The sequence below is a fragment of the Felis catus genome, chromosome D4, assembly GCF_018350175.1.
Source record: "Felis catus isolate Fca126 chromosome D4, F.catus_Fca126_mat1.0, whole genome shotgun sequence".
NCBI classification, from domain to species: Eukaryota; Metazoa; Chordata; class Mammalia; order Carnivora; family Felidae; genus Felis; species Felis catus.
Genome location: NC_058380.1, coordinates 47,852,108 through 47,866,339, shown reverse-complemented (window position 1 = coordinate 47,866,339; position 14,232 = coordinate 47,852,108). Strand labels below are relative to the sequence as shown.

General features: G+C 37.3%; 2 long non-coding RNA genes across 5 annotated transcripts in view; one reads left to right on the top strand and one right to left on the bottom strand.

Moving 5' to 3' along the window:
- Window positions 1-14,232, bottom strand: part of LOC111557498 — an 88,820-nt gene that overhangs the window by 3,458 nt on the left and 71,130 nt on the right. The window lies entirely within an intron of this gene.
- LOC111557497 overlaps window positions 10,621-14,232 on the top strand; it is a 33,135-nt gene continuing 29,523 nt past the window's right edge. Inside the window, exons 1-4 of one of the 4 annotated variants that reach the window (XR_002737540.2) lie at window positions 10,667-10,938; window positions 11,432-11,502; window positions 11,915-12,091; window positions 12,875-13,157. This is a non-coding gene — a long non-coding RNA (uncharacterized LOC111557497). Of the gene's footprint in view, window positions 10,939-11,431; window positions 11,503-11,914; window positions 12,092-12,874; window positions 13,158-14,232 lie in introns of those variants that run through there. The other 3 variants (XR_006589210.1, XR_006589211.1, XR_002737541.2) reach the window with 3 other exon arrangements.

Here is a 14,232-nt window from a genome sequence, read left to right as displayed (position 1 = left end):
TAATAACAAAACAAAAGGAAGGGTTGGAAAAGAAGGATAAAACAAAGTTTATTGTTTTTCTATATAGGAAAAAAACAATGAAATGTTCTTTAAAGTGTTTCTGCTATTTTAGATCATTTTCAGTTTAGCAGCAACATGTGATTATATTTCTATAATTCTCTAATCCTCTAATCATGTGTAATAATTGAGTAGACATGTCAACATGACCCTGAAAAATATGACCACGTGACATCATAATAAATCATATAGGTCCAAAACAGCACTGGAAACATTAATCCGTCCTCATGATCTCGAGATCCAACAACATTTGTTGTTCATCCAACAAATATCTTGACTGCCTCCCACAGTCATTTCTCTGGTTCTGAGATTGAGCACTAAACAGCTCTCCAGTCATTTTGAAGCTTAAGATTTGGTGTTAGGTCTCTCTACCCTCTGCAGAGATTATCTTTAGGAGACTAGCAGACCCAGTATGACCAGTAGCTTCCCTAAGTGACATCACTTTCAGCCCCTCATTTTTTGGCCACATCTCCAGATGCAACAGAATCATAGAACGTTAGAATTAGAAGGTATGCTAAAGTATATCTAGATTATCTAGGGGCGCCTGGGTGGCGCAGTCGGTTAAGCGTCCGACTTCAGCCAGGTCACGATCTCGCGGTCAGTGAGTTCAAGCCCCGCGTTGGGCTCTGGGCTGATGGCTCAGAGCCTGGAGCCTGTTTCCGATTCTGTGTCTCCCTCTCTCTCTGCCCCTCCCCCGTTCATGCTCTGTCTCTCTCTGTCTCAAAAATAAAATAAAAACGTTGAAAAAAAAAAAAAAATAGATTATCTACTCTAACGCTTTTTATTTATAAATGTGAATGAGGGCCAGAGGTGTTAATTAACACCCAAAGATTATTCAGCAAGTTATGGTAATGGCAAGACATTAGAAAAATGTGCCTCGTATGCATGTATGTGTACGTGGATGTGCAAGAGGGGACATGCAAAGACCATGTTGGGTCAAAAAGAAGGAGCCCCCTACTTCCTTCAACACTATTTTCTGCATTTTTGCCAGTAATAAATTTGATATCTTACTGTCCAGAGTTTTTTCCATTTATCACTAAATTCTCCTTTGAGCTCTTAGACTTGGCAAACATTGAAAACCCTGAAAAAAAAAATTTTATCTCTTGATGTCCTGTCCATAAATTAATTAAGATAACTCACTTTCTTCCACATTTCCCATAATCCAGAAAATGAAAATCAATTGTAATTTTTAAAACTCAGTAAAAAATCCTTTGACTTTCTCTCTCATGATGGACTGGTTTCGGTCCTCTGAAAAACACAAGGCAAACTTCCAACACTGATGAGTTAATGTTATATCCTGACTATATTTAAAATTACTTAATCATATTCATTAATACAAAGATAGTGAGAAGCCCCCACATTTACTCTCAGACAACATGAGGTCACCAGCATGTGAGGGAATCATATACTCCTGGTCATTAATCTTAATTTCTGAAATTACATTTGAAGATTTAATTCTCTCTTCCCATGTCTAGACAGGCAATGAGGAATAATCTTTTCAGCTTTAATTGCATTTACTCCTATAACTTCATAAAAAGGACAATTCTAGTTGCTATTTGCAAAAGAAAAAAAAGATCATATGTAATCCTCATTATCACATTATAGTTGTCAGTAACCTTAATAGCTGGGCCTCCACAGAAGACATAAAAGAAATATAAAACAAAGTTTTATTTCTAATAAAAATCATATTCATCAAGAAATTATTGATCGTATGCTATGATTACAAAGCATCTGCTGTGATTTGCTACGGCTGCCATAACAAAATTCCACAAATTGGGTGACTTAAAACAACAGAAATTTATTTTTTCACAGTTCTGGAGGCTAGAAGTTCAAGATCAAATGGTTAGCAGGTTGGGTTTTTCCCTGTTAACCAAGGGACTCTCTTCTTGGTTAACAGATGGCCACCTTCTCAATGTGTCCCCACAATGGCCTTCCTCTGTGTGCACACAGCCCTGGTGTCTCTCCATGTATCCAAATCCCTTCTCATAAAGACATCAGTCAGATGGATTAAGGCCCACCTTAAAGGCCTCATTTTAACTTAATTACCTCTTTAAAAGCCCTATCTTCAAATACAGTCACATTCTAAGGTAGATTAGGGCCTAGATTTATGAATCTGAGGGAGGGGGTGCAGGAACACAATTCAGCTAAAACACAAAGCATTGTGTATCATCAGTATAATAAAGAAAATACAGTAAGTCAAGAGAAGCTGCTGCCTGGTACACTGGTAAGGCTCTGCACCAGAATTCAGAACAACGGGAGAGGAAGGGAGATAATATTTGCTGATTACCCATTACGTGGCAGTATCTGGGCCAGACACTTAACATGTGCGATCGTGTATAAAGCACATGGAAATCACAATCCAACCGGCTGTCTCCATTTTATAAATGAGGAAACTGAGGCTAAGAGAGGGGAAAAGACTTCCCTATGAAATGCAGCCAGAAAATGTGAAGACCATTTTAAGAATTGAGGTTTGTCTTCAACACTTATCTACCTTCTACTAGAACATGTTTCCTCCCTGATGCTAGTCCTGGTTCTACCACTCACTGGTTGTTCCTGGACACCTCATTGAGCTAACCTGGAATTCAACTTCCTAATCAGGAATATAAGAAGTCTCTTCATCCACTAAGTGTTCATAATTTCCTATTATATATTTTTCTTTATTATAAAAGTATTATAACCATTACATACACTTTGGAAATTAGAAAAAAGGGAGGAAAATTAATGCAATATTCCATTCTAATACAAGCACCATAAATAAATCTTTTGGTGCTTAAAGATTCCTTTCTGGTCCCATTTCCTTATAGGAAATATAGGATGGTAGAGTTTCCTTCTTGCCTCACTCATTTTTGGGGAAAAGCAAGTGCCCATATCATTATGGGATCCAAATTATGTTGGCAAAATAGAAGAAGAGAGACAAAAGGAACAATTATATCCTAAAAGCCCCTTCACTTTAGTATTTGAAAGGTTTGTTTCTCTTGTGGATGTTTATCCATGAGGCAGGACTGAGCTATGCCGTTTATACACACACTCACACACACACACACACACACACACACACACACACACACACACACACACACTAGCTTTTTCTAAAACAAACAATGGAATCTAAGGACCAAGAGGAGAGAGAGGCCTAACCCTGAAGGAACAGCCAAAGGGTGAAGACAAAGGAACATTAAGGATGGGGAGAAGAAAGCAGCCCAGATAGAAGAGACTCCTTGATCTCCATCCAAATGAACTCATAATGGACCTAAAAATGACTTGAGGCAAAAGGCAAAGAACAGTATTGAACCACTTGTAGGCATTCCATCTCTTAAGACTTTCTAATCATGGACTGCATGCCCTTCCAAAAGTTAAGGTCATGGCAAAGTAGTTACATATTTTGAAGAATATATATAATATAATATAATATAATATAATAATAATATAATATAATATAATTAATATATATCACAGAATTATATGTACAAACTTGGGACCTGCTTCTGCTTTTTCATTTAATAACTCATAAATATATTTAATATCATTTTATAGCCTGTCTAATCTTGATTTTAGTACCTACATAACATCCGATTGAATTAGTATACTGACCAGTTTACTTAGTCATTATTCTATCTTTGGACTTTTGACTTATTTCCTTTTTATATGCTAGTGTAGCGATTTGCCCAGTGAGGCAGACTATAATTTTTAAGAGAGAAAAATATCCTGTAAAAGTTGCTACCAATTTCTTGGTGAAGACATCAGTTATCTTAGGGAGAACCTAGTTTGGGGAAGGTAAAATGAATGACACTTCAGTTCACAATATAACACAGCAAGTGTATCACCCAAGAATACAGCAGATTGTCAAAAATGTTGTAAGTGCCTAGGATTTAAAATACAACTGGTGTATTTCCTCTCTTACCACACCAGGTACACTAAAAAGTTACGCAGGGCCAACAAGCTTTCTAAAAGAAGAATCTTTCTCCTAGGATGTTTAATGTTACTGGAATCTACCTAAAGCCAGATCATGACAATGGATAGGTGTCCTAAGAGAAAAACCTCAGGAAAAAATAGGTCATACTTGGGACTGGTGAATGGCCCGACCTGAAGCTCTAGAATGTTATAAGGAACAGCTGGTTGGGCAGCATTCGGGTGATACTGAAGCCATTCCTGGCACAGCCATTGTGATATGCCTTGAGAATGACAGCTGGGTGTATGTACTGAATGAGCTTATCACTGAGGATTGCAACACTTGGACCCAATACACACTTTGGTGTGCAGTAAACATATTATAACATCACCTGGAAGGAAAAGGTTTTCTCTCCCTGCACACAAAGAAACAATCGTCAAATCAGCCAGAGCTGGGCTCCTTGTTTTCTGTAGTGATTCCAGGGGTGTTCAAACCCTGATGCTGGACTTCATACTTTCAGAAGTAACTTCATATCACAGCAACAGCAGTGTCAGCCACACTGAACAAGTCCTTTGATGAGGTGAATAGATTTTTTTTACAGCTCTTTTTCATTGAAGTTATAATGACGAATTCTTTGGACTAAATATCCCTGCTAAACTTGGGAGAGGAACTCTAAGCAGAGAAAGCAGAAAAGCAGCTCAGATTCATTGGATGTGAATGTTAAAAGGGAATTTGACCTTACTTTGTACTCTTAAAAACAGGTAAAGCAGAATACAGCTGCTTCACGCTTAAAAATAGCAATGCAATGAGCATCTTCCAAAAGAATTTGCCCAATATTTTATAATCTGTCTTCACGATAAATTCCCAGAAGCAGATAAAGGTAAACTGCCGTCATTTCTAGATGTCAATTAAAAAATGTAAAGATGGCATGCACCAAAGTTCAAAGAAAGAGAACCACTGTGAGTTAAAGGATCAGATGAAACATACTTCATAGAAAATGAGGGACTTTAGTATAGACAATAAGGGAGGATTAAGAGTATCTGAATGGAAATGGCAAAAATGTCTAGTCTCACTAGAACATTCACTCACTCATATGAGTAATTAGCACCATTATATGCCAGTGATTATTCAAGGTACTGGGGGGACAAGGAATCATGCTGACTTCAATTAATTAAAAAGTTGGCAAACAAAGAGAACTTCAATTAATTAGTGTGTTCATTGGTCTTTCCTCTTGCAGGAAAAGACTAATCTTATTTATACATGGAATTCAGAGAAGCTTAAAACAAACCAGGCTTCATTCATTCCTTCATTCCTTCATTTGTTCATCTAATCATTCAACATTTACTGAGCACTCCCATGGGCCAGAAACTGTCAGCTGCTGCAGATAAAGAGAGAAATGACAAAATTTCTTTCTTCAGCATTTGGAGATATATATATATATATATATATACATATATATGTATATATATATATATATATACACATGTAAATGTATACATAAATATTCATTTAATATATTTCATAGTGGGTTCATAAACTCACAAATTTCTATAGATTATGACATTTAAAAATTCATCTCCTTTTTGGGGCGCCTGGGTGGCACAGTCGGTTAAGCGTCCGACTTCAGCCAGGTCACGATCTCGCGGTCCGTGAGTTCGAGCCCCGCGTCGGGCTCTGGGCTGATGGCTCCGAGCCTGGAGCCTGTTTCCGATTCTGTGTCTCCCTCTCTCTCTGCCCCTCGCCCGTTTATGCTCTGTCTCTCTCTGTCCCAAAAAATATATATAAACGTTGAAAAAAAAAATTAAAAAAAAAAATTCATCTCCTTTTTATCTAAGAAAACGATAGTTCCCTTATAGTTTAAAGTTCTACATAAAATTTGTTGGGTATTCATTCTTATTTTTTTCTTTAGATCCAGCCTTCTAGGATAGTCACTTTAGTATACATGCTGCCGAAGTGAGCACAAGGATAGTCACTTTAACACATTGCTAGCCAAAGAGCTGATCAATACGAATGAACTGCCTGAAGGTGGCTTTGAGAAGGACTTGCTATCAACCTATATTAGCTAAGTGTGAAGGTTAAGATGAATATACTGACCTTTCTCATTTGAGTATTCAGATGGTTAGCGATGCTTCATATTGTTACTGTGTTTATCTAAAGCATTATGAAAACCCCAACTCAAAGAATAGATTGGGTAGTGCAGGTTATCAGTTAATTTCTTCCGCCAGAAATTGGGAAAGCAACCACCTTTCCATCTGAGTTTTGAAAAAAGCGTTTCTTTACCTTCACATTCAGACACAATGACAGGATTTAGTATGCTGTATCTTGTCACTGCCAGACTATGTTGTGCCCACAGAAAAGTTGACAATGGTTCAAAGAAGATGAAACCATCACATCAAGCCAGAGGACCTCTTTATAACACTGCTACTTGTTAAAGCCATCACAATGTGCCATCCAGTATTCTATTCCTCAGACAGCCTAACTTCATAGAATGTTAGCCTTCAGACCCAACTCACCTATCATAGGAGCATTGAACAAAATCTCTACTTACTTTTCTCCTTTCTGGCAACCAAAAGGCCAACAACAGTCTCTTTATCTACCAGCTTCCTTCTGTCCCTGACTCTCTTATTTAAAAAAAAAAAAAAGCCTTATCTAGAATACTCTTCTTCAAGTAAGATTTACCCAGCTTGTGTACTTGAATAATAATGCCTACGGTCAGGCACCAAGTTTTCTTTATTCCAATTACCGTCAATGTGTCTGGCACACAGCAAGTGCTCAATGACTATTTGTTGAATTGATTTACTTAGTTTAAAAAATATCTGTATCAGTGATTGAATTTGCCCACTATATGTAGATTTTTTTAAATCATATCTAGGAGAAATCTAACCTAAAGTAATTGATTTCTAAAGGTCACCTGAGCTGATTCAGATCTTAATACAAGTTGTTTCATGTCTAAAATTACGTTTTTTGAACATCTTTTCAATAATCAATGAGTGTTAGGGTGCCTGCGTGGCTCAGGTGGTTGAGCATCCGGCTTTGGCTCAGGTCATGATCTCAGAGCTCATGAGTTCGAGCCCCACGTGGGGCTCAGTGCTGAAAGTTGAGAACCTGGAGTCTGCTTCAGATTCTGTGTCTCCCTCTCTCTCTCTGCCCCTCCCCCACTAGCACTCTGTCTCTCTCAAAATAAATAAACATCAAAAAATAATAATCTATGAGTGTCAGCAATGAAAAAGTTCTGGAACTGCTTGTGACGTATAGTTTACTCTAAATTAATAAGCCACCCATCTAAGACAAATTCATCTCTCTTCTGAAAGGATTGACCAATACTATCATCCTTACTACTCATGTTAGCTGAGAAACAGAAAGGTCCTTAACCAAGGATTTGCTGAGATAAGCATAACTGAAATATAAGACCAAAACAATAGAGGACTCGGGTGGACAAGTTACTGCTTTTCAATACTAAGTCCAAACTCTTCCATATCTCTCTCAGAGAGTATTTTAAACTTTAGGGATTCACCACAAGCATAATGTGTAGGGGACTGCTACCGGGTTCTGGGGAATGGTACATCCATTACCCTTTAAAAATGTTTTCACTGATGTAATCAGAATGAATTCAGCAAACCAACTGAAAGAATTATAATTATTCACTTCTGTACCAATGTTGGGAATGAATATAACTTCCCTTGCAAGCTTTATTGCATGCTAATTTATCTGAGCTGCATTAGGTGACAAGCATTCTGGAAGGCCAGCAGAGTCATGGAATGGCCTTGCCTATCTCTTAGAGGTTCCTGTCACTCTGCTTAGGAAGATTACTGACTCTGTGCCTCAAATACATTATTTAGCATCAAAGTAGAACGCTAAGTAGGAGAGAAAAACACTTGCTTGTAGGCATATTATGAATAGTTTCATGACTTGCACTTTATTCCATAATGACATCTTTGATTCTAAAGTAGTGATGTTCCCAAGGCTATAAATAGAAGAAAGAGACATATGAACATAACATATACACTTAGAAATTGAAAGGGAAAGAACATCATATAATCATAATAGGAAAGACTTATTTTGCTGTCCAGTCATCTTACATCTCACGCACAGTTTCCATGGTTTTGAGGAAGTTTCCAATATTTTAAGAGTAGACAATTTCACCTTTGAGGCACAATGTGATTAAAACTGTAAAACTTTAGAAAGATCGCCATTAGAATCTATTTTAGGGTATCTCCCAATCTTTTACCCACATATGCACAGATGTACAAAAATAAATATATTTACCTACACTTCTACTACTTTGGAATGTTAGCTTAGGAATTCACGTCCTAAAATTGGTTGAGCTAGGGGCCCAAGCCCAGGTGATGGCCTTCTTTCAGAACACATCTAATTTTAATGTGAGTGCAAATTAATTATCTTCCCCCTCCAATTGACACTGACCAATTTGTACTGAGAAGTAAGGGTGACAAGGCAGAAGGGGTGATCAATAGCGTGTTATACGCAGCCACAGGAAATCTGATCCCCAGGGGCTCAGAATGCCAGAAAGGGCAAGAAGTTAATGGGGGCAAGACAGCAAATCTACACTATAATTTGCAAGTTGAAAAACTGACTATTTTTGCTAAGAAGTCTTCTATCCCATTTTCTTCAATAGCAGAAATCTATGATTCTCTTTCTTTCATCCAGTTTGAATTAAACACACATACAGAACAGAGAACTGAAACCCAAAGGAAATTTTATCTTAATTTGACAAATATTTTCGTGAATTTAATAAAAGAAGTTATTGTTCCAGAAATGTACTGGCTTTGCAGGATAATAATCAAAGTGCCATTTTATTTTAAAATGATCATATCAGAGCCACATCTTGAAATTAAATCAACATAGATTCAACCAGCATTCATTCAGATATTTGGGGTGTGGCTACATGTACTGGTCACTATTCTTAGTGCCATGGATGCAGAAATACAAGATAAAAGTGACTGTCTAAGCCCTCAATGAACTCACAGTTTACAGGGGGAGACAAGTTAAAAGATTCTAAACAATACACTACATGCATCTCTAAACTAGGTATACTTATAATCTTATCACCTATTTCATTGAAAGAATTAAGTGAGAAAATCCATATAAATTATTTAACAAAATTCCTGGCACATAGTAATTTAAATAACTATTAGGATCAGATGATGATGATGATGATGCCTCCACTAACCCAAGGATCTACAAACACACTGAAGACCCAGAATGGAAATTAGGAAAGAACTGTTTTTTTTAATTTTTTAAAAAGTTTATTTAATTTTGAGAGAGAGACAGAGCATGAGCTCTGAGGTGCAGAGAGAGAGGGAGACACAGAATCCGAAGCAGGCTCCAGGCTCTGAGCTGTCAGCACAGAGCCTGACACAGGGCTCAAACCCACGAACCACGAGATCATGACCTGACACTTAAGTGACTAAGCCACCCAGGTGCCCCAGGAAAGAAGTTTTAAATAAAAACATTTTGTAAGAGGTATAAACCACATCTAAATTTTTAATAATGAATAAAAATAATTCAATAACATAAAGAGTTGGAGAGAGATAGAAATGTCCTAGACAGATGAAATAGAAGCTTCAAGTTTTCATCTCCTACCCTGAGCAGTTTAGGCTCCCTCCTGAGAGTTGGAGCAGCCCTAGACCACATATTTAGTACCTAAATACTCTCTGTTGTTTATGTTCAGGGAAGCCCCTAAACGCTTGAGAGACCCTTGTATCTGGACACAGGATTCAATTTACATGTGTCCCTAAATTTCCATCCTCTTCGATTCTGGTGAGAACCTTTTGCATGATTGATTAAATAACATGAAATTAACCACTATTATCCTGTGTTTGGCCTTTCCTATTCACATGAAATCTATTTGCACTGGTATTTGAAAATACAGATCTGTCTTTTCCTATTTAAATAAATGTCATTAAATGTCTTCAAGTCTTATCTGCAGCACATACGGCATTATTCTATTCTTTTAGAACATACATACTTCAGTACATTGTTAAATAAATTTATATTAATTTATTCACCCATTCTTTATTCTTTATGTATGCCTGTAACATACTAGATACTGCATTCCACATATTTGTGAAAGGTGTTATATAATAGGAGAAACATGGTCTTTTCCCCATATAGCTTTAAGATTTTTAGTGGCCTAGGCCCCTATTAAAATTTTGTCTGAATCCACAAGTGCTCAAAAAAGCTCTTAACTCTGAAAACTATAATAAGAAAAGGTCTATCAAATCATATAGTAAGCATTTTATGAAACTACTGTAAACATTGAAGAACATAACCCAGAATACAAATCCCATAACAGACTCTATTATAATTGAAATGGATCTATAATAATTTAAATGGATTCAGAAACTAGTAGGGAAAATCAAGTTTCTATAAATGGTGCTGGGAGTATTGGTGTGGAACTAGAAAATACGTGAAATTAATATTCACTCTATATATGTACTAAAAAATAAATTCTAGGGGCACCTGGGAGGCTCAGTCGGTTAAGCATCTGACTCTTGATTTCAGCTCAGGTCATGATCTCACGGTTGTGAAATCGAGCCCCACGTTGGAATCCATGTTGACAGTGTGGACCCTGCTTGGGATCCTCTCTCTCCCACTCTCTAGGCTCTACCCTCTCCCTCTCTTTCTCTCTCTCTTTCTCTTGAAATGAATAAACTTCAAGAAGACAATAAAATAAATTCTAGCTACCTCAGAGCATCCTAGATAACTTCTGTTCATCTTCCAAATTCTCTGTCTACCCTTCATCACCCTACTTTAGTCTCCCAAGACCTTTATGACCTCTATTTATGACATCAAGAGGCTACCTTCCGATCTAGCTTCTAGCTGAATTCAACAAATGAGAGATTCCAACACAAGACCATAGAGTAAGAAAACGAGAGCAGGAATTTATTCCCCTAGCTTTCTCTTTGCCACATTACCACAGGTCACCTATGCCATTCCACCAAAGGCGTGGCTCCTGTCAGGTGGCCCAATCTGTAAGTTCCAAAAACTTTTTCTCTACCCTTATCCCCTCATGTCTGGGGCTGGTAATAGGACCCCATTAGTACCAACCCTGGGGCACATCACCATCCCTTATTGGTCTCCTTTAATTCTATCCACACCATTTCAATAGACTCCATAAAAGACTCTTCAATTATACCATGTCAGTGAGCTATTTGCTTCCCATACCCTCCCTGACTGATGTAGAGATATATAGGAGTTTGACATAGTTCCCCTAGGTAGAAAAGGTTCTCGGCTTTATTCAGACATTGTATACAGTATCGTCTTTGCTCTTGAAGAGGCCTAGAGTTAATGAAATAGTATCTGGACAACATAGGAATATTTATTTATAATATTTCAGAGTTCCATTAAGCTTCATACTACTTTATATACAATATAGGGTACAACCAATGCCTCCACGGTTACTAAAAAAAAAAATTTGATTTTTGCCGTTTCATTATATGCATGATGGGACTCATGTGATGTCAGTGAAGAATGGATTCACCTGTGGGTCAACTAATGAAAAGCAAAATCCTCCAAGTCAAGTCCTTGTCTTCCAGGTGACATATGTCCTTAAATTGCTTATATTTAGGAATATTTCATGTATAAGTGAAATCAACAAGGACTTCTCTCTGTTTACATAACAGACAAAAGTTAAGAGGGGAAGAAGATTTTATCTGGATATTCTGAAAACGGTCCCAGTCATAAATCTATAATGTTTGGACATACTTACCAAATTATTCCTCAGATTCTTAAGTTATTCAACAAACATTTATGAAGTCTATGTGTCAAGTGTTACACTAGGTGTTGAGGATACATAATAAACGAAAAATGCCATTCTGGCCTCATGGATTTTAAATCAAGAAAAGGAGAAAATATTAAAATAATAACACCACAAATAAATATTTAAATTATAATGATTGCAACGCAAGATGCCCTAAAACCGTTTAATCATGGGATCTTGTTTGACAGGAGGTCAGGAAAAAAATCTCTTCTAAAGAATCATTCTTAGATCTGAGACATAGAAGATGAATAGTATCTCGTTCAGGCAAAGCATTTGTGAAGGTCCAGAGGTGAGAAGATACTTTGCATTTTCATCAAAACTGAAGCAGCTGAGGCTCACTGAGCAGCAGGAAAGAAAGGAAACAGGTAAAAATAGACAGTGGCCAAATCATCCAGGGCTTTATAGACCATGTTAGACATGTTGTATTTTATCCTAAGATTCATGGAAAGGGTTTGAAGGAATAAGACTAACCTGAATTTTTAACAATCACTCTGCTACCAGATGCCAAGAACAATTATGAGCTATAGTAAATAAAGTACCATGGTATTGTTTCAGGAATATGAAAGTAGCTTAATAAAACAAAATATAGTCCAAAATCATTCCTATAACTATGGAAATTTAGAATATGCTAAAGGTAGAATTTCAAATTAGAGGATAAAGGACAGTGTGTTGGAAAAAAGTGTGTTGGAACCATTGATCTTATAGTTGGGGAAAAGTTAAGCCATGATATTATTCTGTATGCTGATTATACAGCTGTTGTAAAAGATGAACCCTAAAATCTCAGTGGCTTAAATCTATAGAAAGAAGAAAGAAAAATATAAAAAAAATAAGGAAGAATTTCTTGCTTGACATGGAGTCCAAAATGGATGCTTCTGATTGGTGGGTGGCTCTCCCCTAATTGATGAGTCTTGGATTTAAACACTTCCCAGATTTGGGGCGCCTGGGTGGCTCAGTCGGTTGAGCGACCAACTTCAGCTCAGGTCATGATCTCATGGTTTGTGAGTTTGAGCCCCGCATGGGGCTCTGTGCTGACAGCTCAGGGCCTGGAGTCTGCTTCTGTGTCTCTCTCTCTGCCCCTCCCCCGCTTATGCTCTCTCTCTGTCTCAGAAATAAATAAACATAAAAAAAAAATTTTAAACACTTCTCAGGTTTGACTTCACCACCTTTGAAAGATGACCTACAAAGTCATTTTGGAAGAGGATCTCTCTTGAAAGGTTATTATAGCCCAAAACTGGAACTGATGTACATTGCTCAACTCTCATTCTATTGGCTGCAATTTAGGCACATGGCCTCACAGGAGGCTGGGAATCTAATTATGTATGTAAATACAAAGAGGAAACAATGTGTGATTGCCCAGGAATCTCAGCCATAAACAACATCTTATGCAAAATTAAATTTTGTAAGTATTAAAAATCTAACATAAAAAAACTATGAGGGGCACTTGGGTGCCTCAGTCTGTTGAATGTCAGAATTTGGCTCGGGTCATGATCTCAGCGTTTGTGGGTTCAAGCTCCATGTAGGGCTTGGCACTGACAGCACAGAGCCTGCTTCAGATTCTGTCTCCCTCTCTCTCTCCCCCTACCTCCTACTCCTCCTCCTCCTCCTCCTTCTTCTCTCTCTCTCTCTCTCTCTCTCTCTCTCTCTCTCTCAAAAATAAACATTAAAAATTAAAAACAAAACTATGAGAGTACCAACAGAGATTTTAAAAGAACATTTTTATAGTCAATCTGGCAAAGACTAGAGATATAATGCAGAAACCACACACACACACACACACACACACACACACACACACAGAATGACAGATTTAACTACATCAAAATTCAAAATTTTTCTTTCACAAAAGACAAAATTAAAATAATAAGTGGCACTCTTGGAAGAAATATTTGCAAAACATATAACAGACAAAAATATAATAGCCCAACTGGATAAAGATATCCTAAAATCATTTAGAAAAAAAAATCATTATAAAAATCAACAACAACAACAAAAAAAATACAGGAATTCCATTGGATCAAGGAACACATGAAAAGATGTTCAAGTTCACCATTTCAGGAACAAGAAAAGCAAACAAAAAAATGGAAAGGTAATGTATCATTTTATCTAGCCAAACAGGCAAAACCGTATGCAGGGTTAATGATTTATAAACACCACGACATTTTTGGTGGAAGGGTAGGCTGGTACAGTTTCGGGGAGAGAAATTTGAAACTGTATGTCAGTACTTAAGTTGACCTAACAATTCAACTTTCAAGACCTATCCTACAGAATTACACATGAGTACAAAGATATAGTGCAGAAAGATGGCACGGAAGGAAGGAACGTGGTGGCGACAGGATGCTAGAGGAATAAATCAGAGTATGGATGCAGATGTTCGTTAGAGCATTTTTTATAATGTAGAAAAACTAGGGGCACCTGGGTGGCTCAGTCGGTTGGGCAACCAACTTTGCCTCAGGTCATGATCTCACGGTTCGTGGGTTCATGTCCCGCATCTGGCTCGGTGCTGACA